The sequence below is a fragment of the Microtus oregoni genome, unplaced genomic scaffold (genome assembly GCF_018167655.1).
Source record: "Microtus oregoni isolate MIOR12 unplaced genomic scaffold, Mior012 000067F_001, whole genome shotgun sequence".
Lineage (NCBI taxonomy): Eukaryota > Metazoa > Chordata > Mammalia > Rodentia > Cricetidae > Microtus > Microtus oregoni.
This window is the reverse complement of record NW_024543954.1, coordinates 676,998-700,669: the sequence shown is the minus strand read 5'-3', so window position 1 is coordinate 700,669 and position 23,672 is coordinate 676,998.

Below are 23,672 nucleotides of genomic sequence, written 5' to 3'. Positions count from 1 at the left end.
GGAAGAGGTATTGACATTGCCGCCCAGAGCTCTAAGTTCCTTGGGGCTCAGCCATCACCTCACCCTTCCCTCTCACAGGTCTGGGTCCTAGCCCCAAAGATACCACTTCTTTGTTTTGAGGCAAGGTTTGTTTGTGTAGCCTAGACTGGCCTCAAATTCATCACACCGCCATGTCTGACCTTTTCTTTGTGAGGCAGGATCTCATTCTGCAGCCCAGGCTTACCACTAACTCACTATGCAGCTTAGGCAGGCCTCACACTTACAGACATTCTTCTGCTTTAGTCTCCTGAATGCTGAGATTACTGGTCCATACTAGCATGCTCAGCTACGCATTCCACTTTCAAGCTCAGTGACCCCAGCACTAGCTAGGCACTACCTTCTGTGGAATATTTGTATACCGCGTGAAGATGTGCTGCTGTGAGCGGGGTGTAATAAAAAACTGAACAGCCAATAGCTAGGTAGGAGAGATAGGTGGGACTTCTGGGCAGAGAGAGATAATCGAGGCATGTGTCAGATGCCAATGAGACATGGAGGGATTTGGGCATACAAAATGAAAGAAAAGTAAAAGCCAATGAGGCAAAATGTAAATTAATATAAATGGGTTAATTTGAGTTATAAGATATAGGTCCAGAGGCCCTGCACTTAGTTTTTTCTTTGTTTATTTGTTTGTTATGGATACATGTTCTTTCTGTGTAGCTCTGGCTGTCCTTGAATTTGTTATATAAAACAAGCTGGCATTAAACTCACACAGAAATCTGCCTGCTTCTGCCTCCCAAGTGCTAGGAATAAAGGCGTGCTCCATCATGCTTGGCCCACACATAGTTCCTAAATTTGAGGAACGGCAGGCAAATCAGAAGGCTCAGCAGGTAAGGCATTTGCTACCAGATGGCGCAAGCCTGATGACCCGAATTTGGTCTCCAGGCCTCATATAAAAGTTGAAGGAGAGGGGGCTGGAGAGATGGCTTAGTGGTTAAGAGCACTAATTGTCCTTCCAGAGGAGCTAGGTTCAATTCCCAGCATCCACATAGCAGCTTAAAACTGTCCGTAACTCAAGTTCCAGAGGATTTGACACCCTCACACCAATACACATAAAAATGATTTTTAAAAAAGTTAAAGGAGAAAACTGACTCCATAAAGTTGTCATCTGACCTCTACACATGCATTGTGACACACTTCTACCCCTTACTACATTATACACAGATGAGGAGGAAGGAGGAGGAGGAGGAGGAGGAGGAGGAGGAGGAGGAGGAGGAGGAGGAGGAGGAGGAGGAGGAGGAGGAGGAGGAGGAGGAGGAGGAGGAGGAGGAGGAGGAGGAGGAGGAGGAGGAGGAGGAGGAGGAGGAGGAGGAGGAGGAGGAGGAGGAGGAGGAGGAGGAGGAGGAGGAGGAGGAGGAGGAGGAGGAGGAGGAGGAGGAGGAGGAGGAGGAGGAGGAGGAGGAGGAGGAGGAGGAGGAGGAGGAGGAGGAGGAGGAGGAGGAGGAGGAGGAGGAGGAGGAGGAGGAGGAGGAGGAGGAGGAGGAGGAGGAGGAGGAGGAGGAGGAGGAGGAGGAGGAGGAGGAGGAGGAGGAGGAGGAGGAGGAGGAGGAGGAGGAGGAGGAGGAGGAGGAGGAGGAGGAGGAGGAGGAGGAGGAGGAGGAGGAGGAGGAGGAGGAGGAGGAGGAGGAGGAGGAGGAGGAGGAGGAGGAGGAGGAGGAGGAGGAGGAGGAGGAGGAGGAGGAGGAGGAGGAGGAGGAGGAGGAGGAGGAGGAGGAGGAGGAGGAGGAGGAGGAGGAGGAGGAGGAGGAGGAGGAGGAGGAGGAGGAGAGGAGGAGGAGGAGGAGGAGGAGGAGGAGGAGGAGGAGGAGGAGGAGGAGGAGGAGGAGGAGGAGGAGGAGGAGGAGGAGGAGGAGGAGGAGGAGGAGGAGGAGGAGGAGGAGGAGGAGGAGGAGGAGGAGGAGGAGGAGGAGGAGGAGGAGGAGGAGGAGGAGGAGGAGGAGGAGGAGGAGGAGGAGGAGGAGGAGGAGGAGGAGGAGGAGGAGGAGGAGGAGGAGGAGGAGGAGGAGGAAAGAAAGAAGCAAACAAAATAAAAATCTAAAAATCTAACTTTGAGGAATTCTACCTCTTTCCCTCTGAGCGCCAGGCCTAAAGGCAAGATTCTTATCCTAGGGCACCATAAGACCTGCCACTAGTACCTTTGGCAATAGAACTGGATTCTTTCTCAGCTCTGGAGATCAGAAGTCTAAGATGGAGGCATCTTCAGGAGGCATCTGAGGTTGTTGCTCAGTGTTGGAGTACCTGTTTAGCATACATGGGGAATGAGTTATATCCTTAGCACACACACACACACAAAGTCAATAGAGGCCCACATCTCCTATAGACCTCTATGTAGGGAAAACTGACAGGTTTCTGTCAAGGAAAGATGGAATTTGGGATTGCTTCTTTTTGTCTCTTTGAATTTGAAGGCAGTTGTAAATTTAACTTCTATTCTTCTATGATAGTCAGTTCTTTGTTTGTTTGTTTGTTTGTTTTGCTTTTTTCTTCGAGACAGAGTCTCTCTATGTAGCCCTGGCTGTCCTAGAACTATCTCTACGGGGTAGACCAGGCTGGCCTTGAACTCACAGAGATCCGCCTGCCTCTACCTCCTGAGTGCTGGGATTAAAGGCGTGTGCCACTTATGCTCAGCTTCCAATTCTTTTTTTAAAAAAATTTTCTACACTCGATTGTGTGTGTATGCGTGTGTGAATGCCATGACATATGTGTGGAAGCAGGAGTTGATTCTTTGCTTCTACTATGTGGAGCTTAGGGATCATTAGGCTTGGCAAAATTCTTTACCCACTGAGCCATCTTGCATGGTCTTGATAGCTTTGACTGTTAACTTGACACAGTCTAGAATTACATGAGAAGAATCTTAATGAAGTATTGTTTAGATTATGTTGGCCTATTGGATGTCTTGGGGGAGGGATTCTCTCTCTCAGAATTGGAGTGGTAAATATGTCTCCGGCCAGTACCACCAACATGAAGCTAGACTCTCAGGAAGCTAAGGAGTGAGGCAGAGCCAACTGCCAAAGCCATTGCTTTGATCCTAGCAAGGACACTTAGTAGTCAAAGATTTATGTGGTCAGCAAAAGATAGAGATATGTACGAAAGACAGATTCAGACCAAAAAAAAAACCCTCTAAATGGGTTATGGTGTGTTTAAAAATATATGTAGACTTGGAAGAGAAAAAGAAAAAGGTTAAAAGTCATCCTTAAAAGAGAAATAGAGAAGCCATGTAGCTGCCACTGCCTAGAACACACAAGACAGAACCTTGGTAGTAAGCCACAACCACATGGAGATACACAAATTAATGGAGATGGGCTAAATTAAGATGTAAGAGTTAGCCAATAAGAAGCTAGACCTAATGGGCCAAGCAGTGATTTAATTAATACAGTTTCTGTGCTGTTATTTTGGGGCTGAGCATCCAGGAACAAACAAGAGGCTTCTACAACAAACTGGTGCTCTAATGTGTGCTAGCTAAATCCACATAAAACCCGAGAGGGCTTAGAGAGAAATTCTAGACACTAAAAAGAAAAGTGCAGTAGCATTTTTTTTCGGATGGGCTCTGCTTGCTGGCTGCATGCTGCAGCTCCTTTAAGAGAGGTCTTCCTGTAGAAGTGGTAGCAAAAAACCCCAACAAAACAAAAAAAAAACCAATGTGGTTTTGAAATGGCAGCTTCCTAGGCCGTGCTCTGTGCTGCAAGCATGAGCCCTGACATTTAAATGGGGTATATGGGCCTGAGTGCTTGTATGCCCACTTGGGGTTAGGAGGAAAGTGGCTGAGACCATGCCTGTGGCTCAGTGCCCACTCCCTGCTTGGGCAGGCAATGGGATCAGATCTGCTAGGCATGCACAAGCAGGAGAGCATGGCGGATTCCCGCCATCATACACAGAGATATTTCCAGGACATGCAGTGCGCTGCATGGCAGATTTAGCTATTACTCAAATAAAAAGGGTTTATGTGCTACATGCTCCTTCTAAGGGTTACAGTGGTGAGCATGACTCCTACCTGGCTGTCCCAGAGATGACAGTAATGGTACCCATGCCATTTTGAAAGGTGGAGAGAGGAGGAGCCAACACCCAGGGCTGCTGCAACCAAGCTGCTTACCATTTTAAAAGCTCTCCAGTTGAGAGTTCTCAGTTTAGGTCTGTATTCAATTTTTATTGGATTATTTGTTCTTTTGTTTGAAGTGAGGAGGAGGCGGGCTGTGTTCCCGTCTGCCTGGCTAGCTTATACCTCGAAATAACAACACACAAATTGTATTCATTTAAACACTGCCTGGCCCATTAGCTCTAGCCTCTTACTGGCTCTCACATCTTGATTAACCCATTTCTATTAATGTATGTAGCACCACGAGGTGGTGGCTTACCAGGAAAGATTCAGCATGTCTGACCTGGTGGCTGGCTCCATGGTGTCTCATTCACTTCCCTTCTTCCCAGCATTCTGTTCTGTCTACTCCACCCACCTATGTTCTGACCTATCAGGCCAAGCAGTTTCTTTATTAATTAAATTAATGAAAGCATCAGACAGATGACCCTCTTCCATCATTTGATGACCAATTTCTTGAGTTCTTTGTATATTTTGGAGATCAGACCTCTGTCTTATGTAGGGTTGGTGAAGATCTTTTCCCATTCTGTAGGCTGTTGTTTTGTCTTGTTGACCATGTCCTTTGCTTTACAGAAGCTTTTCAGTTTCAGGAGGTAACATTTATTAATTTTTTTTTTTTTAGTATCTGTGCTACTGGGGTTGTATTTAGGAAGTGATCGCCTGTGAAAGATACTTAAGGAAATGCTAAATATCCTTAGCCACCAGAGAAATGCAAATCAAAATACCTCTGAGATTCTATCTTATACTTGTAAGAATGGCCAAGATCAAAAACACTGATGACAACTTATGCTGGAGAGGTTGTGGGGAAAAGGGAACACTCCTGCATTTCTGGTGGGAGTGCAAACTGGTACAACCCCTTTGGATGTCAGTGTGGCAATTTCTCAGACAATTAGGAAACAACCTTCCTCAATAACCAGCAATACCACTTTTGGGTATATATCCAAAGGATGCTCAATTGAACCACAAGGACATGTGCTCAACTATGTTCATAGCAGCTTTGTTTGTCATAGCCAGAAACTGGAAACAACCTAAATGCTCCTTACCTGAAGAATGGATAAGGAAAATGTGGTACATTTACACAATGGAGTACTACACAACAGAAAAAAATAATGACATCTTGAAATCTGCAGGAAAATGGATGGAGCTAGAAAACATATTGAGTGAGGTAACCCAGACCCAGAAAGACAAATATCATATGTACTCACTCATAAGTGGGTTTTTGACATAAAGCAAAGAAAACCAGCCTACAAATCACAATTCCAGAGAACCTAGACAACAATGAGGACACTAAGAGAGACTTACATAGATCTAATCTACATGGGAAGTAGAAAAAGACAAGATCTACTGAGTAAATTGGGAGCATGGGTACCATGGGAGAGGGGAGAAGGAGAGGGGAGAGGAAGGAAGGGGAGCAGAGAAAAATATAGAGATCAATAAAATCAATTAGAAAAAAGCTCTCCAGGACAAAAAAAGATTACAGTAGAACAGATTCAGACATAAAAGAACTCTATCCCAGCACTCGGGAGGCAGAGACAGGCGGATCTCTGTGAGTTCGAGGCCAGCCTGGTCTACAAGAGCTAGTTCCAGGACAGGCTCCAAAGCCACAGAGAGACCCTGTCTCGAAAAACCAAAAAAAAAAAAACAAACAAACAAACAAACAAACTCTAAATGAGTCATAATGGGTTTTAAAAATGTGCTTATGCTTGGGAGAGAGAAGAAAAAGTCTAAAGAGACAGTAAATGTAATATAAAAGAGTACAGACAGTCGTAGATTAAAGGAGTAAAGATAATAAAATAAATATTAAACTTGTAGAAAAATAGAGTAAGAAAAATAAGACACACAAAAATGGAAAATAACAGAGTCTGGATTATGTATATTATTGTGTTTTCTTTGAACTTTTTGACTGTGAAGGAGCTAAGTAACCAACATATATACTTTAAAGGTATCTTGTCTTCAAACTTTGGGTCTAAGGATCTGTTGCTTTGGAAAAAAAGTTCTTCTTTTGTTTCCACACAGGATGAGAAACTGTGGAAAAATTCCAGACTAATGTGGTTTAATGGACCAAATCCCCAGAAAGGTCACCATGAACACCCCCAAAATGAAAATACTTCACTCAACAAAAAGTAGGAAGCAGTTTGGAGAGAACTATGCCCAAATTCCCTAAATAGTTGTTTATAAATGTTTGTTTATATTTAAAGGGGGACATACTATAGAGATTTACATTGCTATGGATCTTGGTTTATTGATACAAATTTAAGATATATATATATATATATATATATATATATTTCCGTTCTTGATTAAGGTATTGTGTTTGTGGTGCAGCCCATTTAAAAATGTAACATATAATTAAGAAATATAGGTTAATAAATAATCATCTATACTAGTCACGTTTGTGGTCATATTAGTTAGGTTTTCTAGATCTACAGAGATGTATTTCAGATGGATTGGCATTCTTTTTTTTTTTGGATTGGCATTCTTCAAACCTTTCAAAGAAGACAGAATATAGCATTTTAAATGTTTTAAAAACTTAGGACTTTTCATAACAATGAGACACATCTGCTCCTGGCAGCACCAGTTACTTCAAGAGGAAGATGGGCATCGAAAAGGTTCCTTATGGAGTTTCCTAGCCATTTGGGCAAGAAACTGCTCTTGCCTAGACTGCTTGATGGTATGCTGTATGAACTGGATATGCAGGACCCACAGAGAAATGACTGCTGAACTTGCCTAAAGAAGGTGAGGCAGTCCTTCAGGGTTCCTGCTTCATGAAAGCATCTGCCAGACATTCTGCAGGACACAGAAAAAAGTGACTGACAAACTGCCAGTATGGGCAGAAATGACTTTGAAATTTCCTGCTTCATGGAAAAGTCTGCCAGATACTATGGGCCTGTAGGCTAAAGATGGATGCCCCAATGGTACAGAATAACTTTGGGTAACTGTCCAGGCAGCGAGATGTCTCTGTCTGTAGAAGGAACAGTGGGCTGCATTCCGCTGCCTGGCTACCATAGCTTATGCCTCAAAATAACAACACACAAACTGTATTCATATAAACATTGCCTGGCCCATTATATCTAGCCTCTTCTGGTTAACTCTCATATCTTGCTTTAAACCATATCTAATAATCTGTGTAGCACCACGAGGTGGTAGCTTACCAGGAAGATTCTAGTGTACATCCATCTTGGGTTGGAGCTTCATCGCGTCTGACCCAGAGAGGAGAGGCATGGCAATTGCTTCACTTCCTCTTCCTCCCAGCATTCTGTTCTGTCTACTCCACCCACCTAAAGGCTGGCCTATCAAATGGGCCAAGGCAGTTTCTTTATTAACCAATGATCTTCCTCCATTATCTGTCAATTCCAGAGTTTTAGAAGTTTCTTACAATGCACTTACTGTTTACTTGGGTAATTTTATATCCTTCTGGAGTGTTTGATGGAGTTGAATAATAGATAGTAATAATATAATTTTCCTTAGTTATGATAAAAGATAGATATAAATATTGTAACTGTAATTCTTACTTGATACCTGTTTTGTTATATGTAATTTTTTTTGTGTTAAAGGGAGAAAGGAGGCAGAGACAGGGAGAACCTTGGAGCAGTGGCTAGAGACAGACAGCGAACCTTTCCGGTAAGCCACAACCATGTGGTGATACACAGATTAATGGAAATGGGTTAAATTAATATGTAAGAGTTAGCAAATAAGAAGTTAGAGCTAATGGGCCAAGCAGTGATTTAATTAATACAGTTTCTGTGTGATTATTTTGGGAGTCTGGGCAGCAGGAAAATGAACAAGTGGCCTCCTACAACATGGAGCCAGTCCTGGAATTCACTATATGGACCAGGCTGGCCTCAAAGTCACAAAGATCCCACTGGCTGTACCTTCTGAGTGCTGGGATTAAAGGCATGTGCCACCACCACCAGGTTTATGTACTGCCTATTTCTGAAGACATTGTTTGGTGACCATTTTGAACATGGATTATACACAAGGATAGTATATTGGCCCTTTTGCTGTGTCACCTATAGGCTATCAGTTTTGAGGGCTTTTTTGGGGAGTAAATAGGAAAAGGCTGCAGTAAAATCTGTCCTTATAGTTGTGTCTGAGTGGACCAGGAATATAGGTCAGGGTAGACTATAGCATATGCTTAGTCCTGGGTTTGAACCTCAATAAACAAGCAAAACTAAACCTACCCAATTGGTGTTTATTGTCAGGTAGGTCTAATATTGTATAAAGGGCACAAGGGGTAGAACCTGTGACAAGCACTCATATCGCTTCCTGAAATGGTCTACATCATTGATTGGGAGGGAATCACTCAAGCCAGGCTTATAGATGTTGACTCTGTTTTTGTTTTGTTGTGTTGTTTTCATTTTATTTTGAGACAGGGACTCAACTCTTAGTTGGCCTGGAACTCACTATGTAGACCAGATTAACCTTGAACTCACAGAGATCCTCCTGCTTCTGTCTCCCACATGCTGAGATGACAGGTGAACGACCATGCCCAACTAAATGGTGACTGAAGCACTCAAAGGAATCGCAGCTGTGTACCATACTCAGCTTTTTCTCTTTCCTTCTCCCCCCCTCTCGTTTCTCTAACCCAAGCTGGTCTTTATCTCCCTACATAGCCAAGAGTAAGGGTGACCTTAAACTCCTGATCTACCTTTCAAGTGCTAGGATTCCAATCATGCTTTGCTTTTCTGTAGCATTCCTCATCTCTTTGTGTAATGAAGTGTGAGTATATGTTGGGGGAACAAAAGTCAATATCAGATATCTTCCTTACTCACCATCTACTTTCTTTTTTGTGTCAGTGTCCCATGAATTCTGGAACTCACCAATTGTTATATGGGCAGGCTTATGAACTCTAGGAATATATCTGTCTCTGCTCCTTCAACATTGGAGTAGCAGACACATGCAACTGTGCCTGGCTTTAATGTGGGCTCAGGTCCTTGTGCTTGTACAATAAGCACTTTGTAGACTGAGCCATCTCCCCAAACCTGTGGTCATTCTTTTCTTATGGGATTGGCACATGGCCAGAAGTGTGGATCTTTTTGGTCTCATATATAATGACTGATGATTTGGCAATTTGGCTAAATGATCTTGACCTGAGAAGGGACAAAGCTGGAAGTTGATAACAGAAAGTTTGGGAGAAGACAGAGGTGAGACCTCTGAGAGGGACATGAACTGAACAGAGGACACTCTGTACGTAGTTGAGAGGACCAAGTATTACTTTCTGTGGCAGCCACTTAGTGCTCAGATGTAGGGATAAGTCACGCCCCTTAGGGGGCGTATTTGCCTCGGGCTAATGTTTATCTATAAATCTGGTGAGCATGCTTACTTCTGCTTTCCTGGTCTTTGTGGACACGGTGGTTCTGTAAGTCTATTTCTCCACTAAAGCTATATATATTTTTTTACAATCTGTCTGCATTCGTTTACGCCGTTACATTTTGGCACCCAACGTGGGGCTATTTTGCCCCCGACTCAAGCGCTTAGCCTGCTAGCTAACACAGCACACTCCCGGGTGCCGTTTTTTAGTTCGTGACTCGGGCCCCAGTGCCAAGTCCCAGACACACTGGGCCACACAGGCCCATTCTGCCCCGGAGTAATTAACCCCTCCCTGCCTGCCTTGGCTAAGTTTGCAGTGGAACCCCACTACCTGAATTAGCGGAAGCTCACGTACCTGTGGTTTTGCAACAAAAGCCACCACAGCGGCAGATTTGGTCTGATACAAAGTGACTTGCCCGGGCCGTGGAGGCGCACGCCTTTATTCCCAGCACTTGGGAAGCAGAGGCAGGCAGATCTCTGTGGGTTCGAGGCCAGCCTGGTCTACAAGAGCTTGTTCCAGGACAGGCTCCAAAAACATAGAGACCATCACTGGCAGGAACCAATCATTGCAGGTACAAGATTTTTCTTTTATAAATAAAATGTCCGAACACGTTACTATTCAAGAATTTAACAGTTTTTTTTAATTGTACCATGTGGGAGATTTTACAAGAGGTGTCTATCACCCCACATCTATGGATCCTTCTGGGATTCGTAGTTTCCATTGGCACTAAATGGTTTGATAATAGAAATATGATAAAGTCTTTACGAGACGAATCCAGGATTCTTAAGGCAGAGATTGAACGCTTAAAAACAATTGAGAATGACAACAATCTTCTCAAGAATCAGTTTGAAGTTCTCCAGGAAGAGAACAGATCTTTGTTAAACATGACTCGATCAACTGAGCATAATTTAAAAATTGTACAGGCTGATGTTAAGGAGAAATTCATTACTATGGAAGAGGGAACAGCTGATTTGGATCATAAGCTTCCGTCCCTTTCTGTAGGAACTGAAACATTAGTGGCTGATATTAAGGAGAAATTCATTACTATGGAAGAGGGAACAGCTGATTTGGATTGTAAGCTTCAGTCCCTTTCTGTAGGAACTGAAACATTAACTGAGAGAATCAAAACTGCTGAATGTGACAATTGGATTTTTTTCTAAAGCTTATGACAGATTGGCGGAAAGATTGTCAATACAAGAAGGCACGGTTTATGCCATAAAAATTATGTCCAAAGATGAGATGTTATCTCTAATGGACAAACTTCATACTTTAGAATCCTCAATGAAGGCTTTGGAACATAATTCTGGACAGGAGATTCAGACATTGTAGAAGGCAATGGTGAATAGAATTGAAAAGATTGAGGAATTTCAGCCGGGCGGTGGTGGCGCACGCCTTTAATCCCAGCACTTGGGAGGCAGAGGCAGGCAGATCTCTGTGAGTTCGAGACCAGCCTGGTCTACAAGAGCTAGTTCCAGGACAGGCTCCAAAACCACAGAGAAACCCTGTCTCGAAAAACCAAAAAAAAAAAAAAAAAAAAAAAAAAGAAGAAGAAGAAGAAGATTGAGGAATTTCTAAATTCTGATGAAGAAGAGCAAAGGGTAGAAAGGCAAATTTTAACTCCATCTGTGGGTAAATCTCTCCGGGACAATTCCCACAAAACTCTACCTACAGCTCTACCTGCTTTTCCAGTAATAACAACAGAGAAGGTGATTGGTTCCAGAAACCCTAGGGTCATCAAGGAAGATACATGGGAGCCTGTCCATATGAATGATCTCAAAGAACTTAATAATGTGGGAGTGTCATATATCAATCTGTTGATTTCATTGATTAAGCAATTAAGAAACTGCTAGGGCCATTTGATAGGCCCACCCTTAGGTGGGTGGAGTAAACAGAACAGAATGCTGGGAGAAAGAAGCTGAATCAGGGAGTCACCATGGTTCTCCCATTCCAGACAGATGCAGGTTAAGATCATTCCTGGTAAGCCAGCTCGTGGGCTACATACATTATTAGAAATGGGCTAGTCCAGGTGTGAGAGTTAGCCGAGAAAAGGCTAGATATAATGGGCCAAGCGATGTTTAAAAGAATACAGTTTCTGTGTAATTATTTCGGGTAAAGCTAGCAGTGTGGGCGGCTGGGTCCGCCGCTCCTGTTTCAACAACTTAAACAGGCTGTCATGACTTTTGGGATGCAAGCCTCTTTTGTTAAAGAGATGCTAAAATCTTGGGCCACGACAAACAGAGCAGCCCCCTCAGATGGGCTCCAGCTGAGCTCTGCGGTACTTGAGAGTGGACTGTAATTGAAATGGAAATGCTTATTCAGGCAAGAGGCTAGACTTTTAGAACAGCAAGAAAAAGTGAAGGGAATTGACATTTCCCTAGATAAAATTCTAGGTGAAGGGCTCTTTTCCGACCCTCAGGAACAAGCTAATTTGGATGAAAACACACTCTCCATGTGTACTACAGCAGCCTTAAGGGCTTGGGACAGGGTACAAGACACAGGACAGAGAATGGAATCATTTGTCAGAGTTAAACAGGGTCAGAGAGAACCCTTTAGTGACTTTTTACAAAGACTAACTAAGGCTGTACAAATAGGGATATCTGACCCAGAAGCAAGACGTGTAATGATTGAGTCTTTGGCTTATGAAAATGCAAATGTGGAATGCAAAAGGATCTTGGGGCCTTTAAAGCTCAGATCAGCGCCCTTGGAAGAATGGGTCTTACATACACTGAATGTTGATACATTTGACTATGGCACTGAAGCATGGGTAGAAGAAGCAATTTCCAATGGTAAAAGGAGACACCAGAATACCAAATGTTTTAATTGTGGCAAAATGGGTCATATGAAAAGGAATTGTAGACAACGGATTTTCAGAAATAATAATAATGCATCTTCTAGAAATAACAGAAATAGGAGGACTCAGCCTTCAGGTTTATGTAGAAGATGTGGGAAAGGCAGACACTGGACAAATGAATGCAGATCTACAAGAGATAGACAAGGCAACCTGATACAGATGGGAAACGTGAAAGGGGGCCATGGCAAACATGGTTCAGTCATTTTCAGTTAATGCAGAGAACGTGCCTCGTCAGGACAATTAGGAAGCCCCTTGCCTATTGTTACAAGCAATAATGATCAGAAAGATGAGTTCCGTGTGTTTTGGCAAACTTCTATAAATGATCAAAGACCAAAGCTAAGAGTGTGTGTAAATGGCATTTTTATTACTGGCCTGCTGGACACAGGTGTGGATGTAATTATCATTACCCCAGAATCTTGGCATCCGTATTGGCCTTTTCAGAATGTAAATGTTCAGCTCCTGGGAATAGGAACCCTATCTCGAGTAAGGCAGAGCACGAGATGGGTTCAATGCATAGGGCCAGAGGGACAAATAGGAAAACTAAGGCCATATGTAGCCAATATTGCAGTGAATTTATGGGCCTGTGACCTATTACAACAATGGAATACCCAAATTAACATTCCTGCTACTTCTAGAGCCTATATTTCTGAGAATAATATTAAAAGATATTACAAACGGAGAAAACCGGCCATTCGGGCTGTACAAGAACAAGCAATTGATGTCCCTTCAGAGATACCAACAGCCTTGCCTCTAAAATGGTTGACTGAGAAACCAATAAGAACAAAGCAATGGCCTTTAGCTGAGGAAAATTTACAGGCTTTAGAACAGCTGGTACAAGAACAATTAGATGCTGGACATATAGAAGAATCTACCAGCTCTTGGAATTCTCCTGTATTTGTGGTTAAGAAAAAAATCAGGTAAATGGAGAATGGTGACAGATCTCAGGGCTATCAACAAGGTTATTCAACCTATGGGCCCTCTGCAATCTGGAATTCCTTTGCCCTCTTTATTACTAAAAGGATGGCCTCTCATAGTTATTGATTTAAAGGATTGTTTTTTCACTATACCTTTACAAAAAGAAGCTAGAGGGCTGGAGAGATGGCTCAGTGGTTAAGAGCATTGCCTGCTCTTCCAAAGGTCATGAGTTCAATTCCCAGCAACCACATGGTGGCTCACAACCATCTGTAATGAGATTTAGTGCCCTCTTCTGGCCTGTGAACACACACACAGAATATTGTATACATAATAAATAAATAAATATTAAAAAAAAAAGAAGCTAGAGAGAAATTTGCCTTCACAGTGCCTACTTATAACAATTCTCAACCTTCGAGGAGGTACCACTGGGCTGTGCTCCCCCAGGGTATGTTAAATAGCCCCTCCCTGTGCCAATATTTTGTGAATCAACCATTGCAAATAATACGCAAAAAATTTCCCAAATCTATAGTATATCATTACATAGATGACATTTTGTTATCTGATTCAAACATGGATACCTTTGAAAGACTGTTTGAAGAAATAAAGATACTTTTACCTAAATGGGGATTGCAGATTGCTCCCAAAAAGATTCAGAGGGGAGATTCTGTTAATTATTTAGGTTATAAAATAGGTTTGTAAAAAATTAAGACACAAAAGGCACGAATTAGGAGAGATCGCCTATGGACTCTTAATGACTTTCAAAGACATTTCCAGTCTACGCCCAGCTATTGGGATAACACCTGATCTAATAATTCATTTGAACATAACCTTGGATGGTGATAAAGATTTGAACAGTCCCAGAAAATTAACAGCTGAAGCAGAAAAAGAACTGACAATGATTGAGGAAAAATTACAACAGGCACATGTGGACAGGGTGAATCCAGAGTTCGATTGTATTCTCGTCATACTACCATCAAAAATTTCTCCTACAGGAATTTTAATGCAGAGAGGTGATATTGTCTTGGAATGGATCTTTTTACCACATAAACCAAGTAAGAAACTGAAAACTTATGTGGAAAAAGTCTCTGAGTTAATTATAAAAGGCAAGTTGAGACTTCGTCAACTAGCAGGCATAGACCCAGCAGAAATTATAGTGCCTTCCACTGCTGATGAACTAAAGAAATTATGGGAAGATAATGAACCATGGCAAAGAGCTTGTGTTAGTTTTTGGGGAGACATTAATAACAATTATCCAAAAAGTAAGAGGCTTAACTTCATAAAGAGAACTTCTTGGATCCTTCCTCGAATTGTCTGTGATGCTGCAATAACTGGAACCCGTACATTTTATACTGATGCCAATAAATCAGGGAAGGCAGGTTACAAATCAGAAGACTTGGGTAAGGTGGAACAAAGTCCTTATGATTCTGTCCAGAAGGCAGAATTATATGCCATTCTTATGGTGCTAAGGGATTTTAAAGAACCTCTTAATATTGTTACAGATTCACAATATGCAGAAAGAGTTATTTTACATATTGAAACTGCTGAATTTATACCTGATGATACAGAACTACCCTCATTGTTCCTCCAGGTTCAAGATTTATCAGGAACAGGCTCTGCCCTATGTACATAACACACATCTGATCCCATTTGGGTCTGCCAGGTCCTCTAGCACAAGGTAATGCAGAAATTGATCAATTATTGATTGGTAGTATGCTACAAGCCTCTGAATTTCATAAAAAATATCATGTTAATAGCAAAGGTTTGAAGAAAGAGTTTTCTATTACATGCAACAAGCTAAGGAGATTGTAAAGAAATGCCCTACTTGCTCTTTCTATAACCAAACGCCACTGCCTGCAGGTGCTAATCCAACGGGCACCCAAAGGAATGAAATCTGGCAGATGGATGTGTTCCACTTTGCAGAATTTGGCAAATTAAAATATGTTCATCACACCATTGACATTTATTCAGGCTTTCAGTGGGCAACTGCTTTAAGTTCAGAAAAAGCTGATTCAGTAATCACTCATTTATTAGAAGTCATGGCTATCATGGGTATATCTACACAAATAAAGATGGATAATGGTCCTGCTCATGTTTCTAGGAAAATGAAACGGTTTTTTGATTATTACAATATCAAGCATGTTACAGGTATACCATACAACCCTACAGGTCAAGCAGTCATAGAAAGATCAAATCGAACTATAAAGGATATGTTGAACAAACAGAAAGGGGTGGAAAACACCCCCAGAAATAGGTTACATAATGCTTTGTTAACCTTGAATTTTCTCAACGCTAATGAGAAGGGAACAACGGCTGCAGAAAGACATTGGATAATGGAAAAGTCTACTGAACTATATCAACCAGTTTATTTCAAGGATGTGCTGACCTCACAATGGAAGCCAGGAGATGTGCTGCATTGGGGAAGGGGTTTTGCTCTTATCTCCACAGGTGAGGAAAAATTGTGGATACCATCAAAATTAATAAAGGTTTGGTTTGAAGAAGAGAAGCCACTTGGAAAAGATAAATAACAATTCTTTCACAAGGATGGTGAGCATACTGATGGTAAGAAATACAGATAGGTTGGAGGCAGGGTTCTTATCTCCACAGGAAAATACTCATCTTCAAAGAAATTAAGGGACTCTGAATATTTAATTACTGATGGATGGACACATTTTGTAAGTATTAATATATATATATGTCTTATTAAACATTTCTTTATAAATATGTAGAGCTGGTTTTGAAGTTGGACTCTGGCTCAGTCCCTCTCCAATCCCAAGCCTGTTAGTAAGAGAAAAACCCAGAGTTTCTGGAGTTTCTGTCTCATGTCAAGAGCCATGATATGGGACAGAAAGAAATATGAGTTTAGAAAACATCTTTGCTTTTCTTCATATCTATCATACTTTTCATTGAATATATCTATCATGCCTTTCATTGAATATATATATGTATGTCTATATATGTCTATATGATTAATGTTTAAGTTGTTCACAATGAACAATGAGTTTTTCCTGAAGTGACATTTGAAGTTTCCAGGAAGAAGATGGGGCCCCACAACAACAACTCTACCTGGTTGATATGATGTCATGATACTGATAGCGCTACTACAAGACCTGTTTTGGGTACCAGCTGCACAAGCCGATCCCAACTTGGTTAGCTGAAATGGTGCACATCTTGTACAACATTCTGGCCAGACCTCCACAAAATACTCAGAGACTATTTGCAATTTTAAAAGACATTGATCTTGAAATTTAACCATCATTTTATTTTCACAGGATCCCCCAGAAAGAACGTCACCCCCATGACAGCTGGAAGTAATTCTAGAGGACAACGTCCCCTCTCCCAGTAAAATTTGCCCCTGGGTTTAGGGACATCATTTAGGGGTTGGGAGGTTGGGGGAGGAATTTTATAAGCTCAGGGATCATTTTGAAAAAAAAAGGGAATGATGGGATAATAGATTTATAATTGTGAGTTACTGCTTTTAGACAAATATATTGGTATCGATTCTTGTATATTGATACAAAGTTAAATTATATTGAGTATTGTATGCATGCTTGTTTCTACCTCTGTTTAAAACATTTTTTATGTATTGATATATATTGTATTGATATATATATGTTGTATATATTTACCATATTGCAGTGTACATTTCTACCTCTGATTAAGATACTTATATAATGTTTGTGTATTGATATATATTTACCATATTGCAATGTATATTTGTACAGTGTTTATATTTGGAGGTCATTATCCTCATTTGTTACACAGTTGTTTATTGTCTTAGTCTTTAAGTTAGATAGATATTGAGAATTATATAGATTAATAGTCATCTAAGTTTGTCATTTATAATTAGACTAATCAGGTTCTTTAGATATATAGAGATTATACTCAGTATAGATTGATAATCTTCAACTTCTTCAAAGAGCTGTAAAAAATGGCCTTTAATCTAACTCAGAGTTTCGTGATAGTGAGACACAATTGCTCCTAGCAACACCGCTCTATTCCTGAGAGAATGTTGAGCACCAAAGACACTCCACCTGGAGCCTTTCTTTTTGGCAGAACTGGCCTTTGGGCAAAGAAATGGGCATACCTCAACCACTGAGAGAGATACAGAGCGTGCATCAATGGATAAAACAGGACTGTCATATCCTGCCAAGACAGGGTAAGATAGTTTTGAAAAGTTCCTTGCCTTTAATAATGGTATGTCAGTTATGTTAGGCCTTAGCCAAAGTTGGTTGACTCAACATTGCAAACGAGACTTTGGGTGATTGCCCAGGTAGTCAGTTGTCTCTGTCAATTGTTGCACATTTTGGATATCTCTCGTTTGTTAAGTAATATTTATTCCCTTCTCAGATCTTTGACGGAGTTGAAGATTATATAATTGTAGTTACTCTCTACATTATTTAGACTCCTTGAGATAGAATGTTTAGCAAAACTTTTGTTCTCAATATTGTTTGTTATATTTATTATTTGTTATTATTGTATATAGTTGTATTTGGTTTAGTTCTGTCTTATTTAGACAAAAGGGGGAGATGTAGGGATAAGTCCCGCCCCTTAGGGGGCGTGTTCACCTCGGGCTAATGTTTACCTATGAATCTGGCGAGCATGCTGGCAGTGCTTACTTCTGCTTTCCTGGTCTTCAAGGGAACAGTGGTTCTGTAAGTCTATTTCTCCCTTAAAACTATATATATATATATATATATATATATATATTACAATATATATTGTAATATTTACAATATATATGTAAAATATATATATATTTTACAATCTGTCTGCATTCGTTTACGCCATTACACTCAATGGGCTTTGAAGCCTGTGGCTAAGGTGACAAGGATAGAGTCATGCATGAGCTCAGCAGCATGTGAGGTGCCTCCCTGAGGCCCAGCAGGATCTCACCAGTGCCTAGGGCCTAGTATGAAGATGGCAGTATAACATTTTATTTGGGGCAGTTTGCTTTCTGTTGGAAACAGGCTCATGAAAGGCTAGATGACAGAGAATTCGAAACAAAGAAATATACAAAAGCAGGAAAAAGAAAGTATAAAAATTAAGGACTAGGGATGTAGCTTAGTGGTAGCATGCACAGCCTCTAGATTCAATCCCCAGTACCAATAAATACAAAAATTAATTTTCAATTTCTAATCATTATATAAATAAGACTTCCAGGCTGGAGGGATGGCTCAGTGGTTAAGAGCATTGCCTGCTCTTCCAAAGGTCCTGAGTTCAATTCCCAGCAACCACATGGTGGCTCACAACCATCTGTAATGAGGTCTGGTGCCCTCTTCTGGCCTTCAGACATACACACAGACAGAACATTGTATACATAATAAATAAATAAAAAAAAATAAGACTTCCAGTGATATAAAATTCCTTCCTCAATTATATTAGTTATATAGAATATATTATTAACTAATTGGTTTTCTTAAAATCTTACTTAGCTTTCTTAAATAGCAATTTTTTATAGTTAACCTTATAATTAAGTCTCCAAGTCATGATTTTTTAAATAGAACTTATTTAAAGGAAGAACTAACATCATCTGTACTGTGAGTGCCATTTGAAGGCAGTTACCAAGATTGTGGGAACCTTGTTTTCTCCTCTTGGAAAAAGGGCAGGAACAGATTAGTTTGAAAGCTATTGGCATTTTGTTAGCCAAAAACATAAACTTGTTGCTGCTAATGGAAGTTCATGTGTAGTAAGAAAGCTTTGAGTTGATGTTGAGAAATCAAGCAGGTAGAAGTGGGACCACATCACACTCTGTTCTATGAGGTTAATGCTGATACAGGGACACCACACTTACACTTTTTCTTTGTCATTTGGCTGTTAGACTCTGCCAATGGGGCGTTAGGAGAGATACTAAAAAGCTGCGTAAGAAGAGAAGGGTACTGAGCCTTTCTATGGCAATATGCTTCTGTTGCCGTGGTCCTAGCCCAAGCCTGTGGCTTAGCTTAGCATCAGTTGGGTTCAGTCTCCAGCTTCTGAGTCTGATTTCTAACTCTGACATAGTTCTATACTGATGACCTAGCTCTTCTTTACTCCCCTCAACCCTGAAGGTGCTAGTGGCTTTCTTGCAGCTATTTCCCTGATATCCTTTCAGTTCCTCCAAAAGTCCCTCTCTCAGCAGCACCACGGATTCTGTTAAGAAATTCTCTCTGTTGAAAGAATGAAAGCTGGACGTGGTGGTAATCCCAGTATGGTGAGGTGGAAGCAGGCAGATGAGAGTTCTAACTTCTCACCTATTTAGAAAGTTTGAGGCTAGCAGAGTTCTATGAGGCCCTATCTCATAAAAAACAAAATGAGAAGGGAGGTGGGAACCTGTGTAGTTTCTGGTTTTCTGACTGGACCCTGACTATTTTATGAGCAGAAAGTTTCCAGATAAGGCCAATACAGAGGCTGGCAAGCTGCCTTGGTGTGTAAGGCACTCGCCCGCAAATCTGACAATTTGTGTTCTATCCCTGGAATTCTCATGATAGAAGAAGAGACTCAACTCCGCAGGTTGTTTATGACCTCAATATATGTGTTATGACATTAGAGAGTGTGTGCCTGCACACACACACACACACACACACACACACACACACACACACACACAATCTTCATTTAAAGTATGGAAGTAGATGTTGAACATGTTAAGCTTCATCAAGGCATGAATTTAATCCCAACACTCAGGAGGCAGAGGCAGGCAGATCTCTGTGAGTTTCAGCCCAGCCTGATCTACAGAGTGAGTTTCAGAACATCCTGGGCTACATAGTGAAACTCTGTCTCACATCAAAACAAAAGAAAACAAAAGAACATAATGTTAAGCTTGACCCAATAAGGTGGCACATACCTATTGTTGTAACAGGAGCAGTGGGCTACATTCCTGGCACCCGGCCACCCACACAGCTAGCTTTATACCTGAAATAATTACACAGAAACTGTATTCTTTTAAACACTACCTGGCCCATTAGTTCCAGCCTCTTATTGGCTAGCTCTTACATATTGATCTAACCCATTTCTAATAATCTGTATAGCCCACGAGGTGGCTTACCAGGGAAGATCTTAACCTGCAGCTGTGTCAGGTGGGAGAATCATGGCGACTCACTGACTCAACTTCTTTCTCCCAGCATTCTGTTCTGTCTACTCCGCCTACCTAATTTTCTGTCCTATCAGGCCAAGCAGTTTTCTTTATTAGTTAACCAATGAAAGCAATAGATAAGATACAAGACCCACCTCCATCATTCCCCCTTTTTCTGTTTATACAAAAAAGAAACGCTTTAACTTTAACATAGTAAAATTACATATAACAAAACAGTTATCAAGTAAAAATTACAATATGTATATCTATTTTATCTTTATCATAACTAAGGAAAACTATGACTATTACTAACTATTCTTCAACTCCATCAAAGACTCCAGAAAGATACAATAATATTACCTAAGCAAACAAGAAATAAGCAACTTTCAAACTCTAGAAATGACAGAGACATCTCGCTGCCTGGACAGTCACCCAAAGTTCCTCTGTACCGTTGGGGCATTCATCTTCGGCCTACAGGCCCATAGTTTCCAGCAGACATTTCCATAAAGCAGGAAAATTCAAAGTCAGTTCAGTCACTATCTGCTGTGTCCTGCAGAATGTCTCACAGACTCTTTCATGAATCAGGAACCCTGATAGATCATCTCACCTTTAGGCAAGTTCAGCAGTCCTCTCTCTGCTGGTTCTCTGTGTCCAGTTTATGCAACAGTCCAGGCAAGAGCAGTTTCTTGCCAAAATGGCTATCAAACTCCATAAGGAGTCTCTTCGATGCCCATCTTCCTCTTGAAGTAGCTGGTGCTGCCAGGAGCAGACATGTCTCATTGTCATGAAAAGCCCTAAGTTATTAAAACATTTAAAATGCCATATTCTGTAGCCTTTGAAAGATATGAAGAATGCCTGTCTGAAATATATCTATGTATATCTAGAAAATCTAACTAACATAACTACAAGCTTGACTATTATTGATGATTACTGATCAACAACCTATATTTCCTAATTATACATTACATTTTTAAAATGAACTATACAATCACAATACATTAAGATTAGAAATATGCATATATATATATATATATATATATATATATATAACAAAACTGACCTTAAAATCCATACCAATGCAAATTATTCATACCTATATCATTTTCCCCTTTAAATGTAAAAGAACATTTATAAACTGTGGCGGACCTCTCGACCGGCGAGAAAGAATGACCACCACACCAGGATTCCACTCAGATCACGCTTTTACTGGAGTGCCCTTGATTGATGGGGAGCATGGAACGAGAGGGCGGGAAAACGAGGAACAGGGAGCAGAGGGGAGAGGCAGCAGGAAGCGAAGGGACCGGGTGCACTTAGGCAGCCGCTTAAATAGGGAATTGGCACACGGGTCGCCCTGTGATTGGCTGCCACCAACAGCTGACACCAGACCGCATCGGGATAGGCTCAAGGATCCTCATTCACCGTGCATGCGGGAAGCGGGGACGCGCAGCTCTCAATGCCATAGCCAAATATGGAGTTGTTTATAACCAACAAGACAGGATGTCGGCGCCATCTTGTAATGGCGATCCTGTCCGGCTCACTACAATAAACAATATTTTGGAAACATGGGTGCAGTTTTTTCTCTCCAAACTGCTTCCTGCTGAATGGGGGCATCGTTAATTAGGTCTTTCATGGTATAACCTGTGTGCCAGGGTCATCTCAGTTGGCAGCTGAATGAAGTAATTTTCTGAAGGTGTTCACAGCAACTTTTCAGGAGGGCGTGGTCCATCATACCATATTGGGATAGAAGCAAGCCATAGAGTCACAGATTCACAATAGGAAAGGAGCTAAGTACAGAGAGACATTTCATTATATGGGCTGCCAAGTGGAAGCAGAACGATTTGTTTGATGGCAACTAGACTCGCTGTGTGCCTAAAAGGAAGTCATTACGTGCTGCGGCTCAGAGGCACAAGCAGCTCCGCCATGCTAGTGAGGCAGGAAAGATTACCCTGGATTAAAGACCAGCCTGGGCTACATAGGGAGACTCTCTGTCCCCCACTCCCACCCCATCAATAGAGTATGTAATTAGTTAGAAAACAGGCATTTTCATATAGAACTGCAGGAGACCAACTTGAGGCCTTAGGAAACAATTTCCATTTGGTTCACTGAGGGTGGTGATGAACCAGGCTGTCTTCATTTTTGGTTTGAAAGCCATTTTATAGTAAAGACAAATTAGGTTCACTCCTTTTTAGAATTAAACCTCTGTCTCTCAAGGATTAGGCCATGCTCCCACCTATAACCTTAACTACAAATGGTTCTGTGCTACCTGTTCCAGGAAATGGCAAATATGCTTTTGTTTCAAAAAGTTGTTATGACCAGCCAGGCATGGTGGCTCAAGTCTTTAATCCCAGCACTCGGGAGGCTGAGTCAGGTGGATCTCTGTGAGTTCAAGGCCAGCCTGGTCTAGGGCTAGAGCTATACACAGAGAAACCCTGTTTGGGGATGGCCAGGCGGGGCAGTTGCTATGATCAATTTGTAATGCTTTTATAGCCCCGATTATTTGCTTGCCTCCTACTTCTGAACTATGAAAATGCTTATCAGGCTAGGAGGTGGTGGTTTACATTTTTAATCCCAGCACTAGGTGGATCTCTATGAGTTCAAGGCCAGCCTGGTCTACAAATTGTATTCCAGGACAGCCAGGGCTGTTATGTGGAGAAACCTGTTTGGTCGGAAGCATCACCGCAACCCCCTAACACCCCTTTATACAAAGAGTCTGGAATATTATACTTGGGGGGCCTCATCCCAGCCCCCTGGCATCCATCTTTGGAATACTGGGCATGAAACTCCATTTCAAGGTAATCTCTCCCCAGGGAAGGTCAAGACCACTCCCTCAGGCTAACCTACCCCCCCCCCCCCCCCCCCCCGAGAATGTACACATGGTTTCCTGGTTTTGTGTGGTCTCTCCATTCATTCCTCCCTTTCCCTCTTCATGCTTTCCCGAGGCCACCCGGGAGCATTGCATTAAACATAGGTGTCTTTAATTTGATTTAATTTGGTCTGATTGGAATTATTTGCATCAGCAAAGAGGCTTATCTTAAGAAATACCTAACAAAACCCTATCTCAAAAGACAAAGAAACAATCACTGAAGGGCCTAGAATTTTTATGTAAATATGATACTGCTGATTACTTTGTTTTAATTTTTATTCACTTACATATTTTTTTAATGTATGAATTCTCTATATGTTTGCCTGCAGGCCAGAAGAGGTCATAAAATCCCATTGTAGATGGTTGTGAGCCACCGTGTGGTTGCTGGGAATTGAACTCAAGACCTCCAGAATAGCAGTCAGAGCTCTTAAACTCTGAGCCATCTCTCTAGCCCAATACTGCTGGTTATTTGATGAAAGTTCAAGAGTTATGTTTTGGGGTGCTGTAAGGAAAATTCTTAGTTAAAAACTTATGGCCAGGCATGATAGCACACACCTTTGA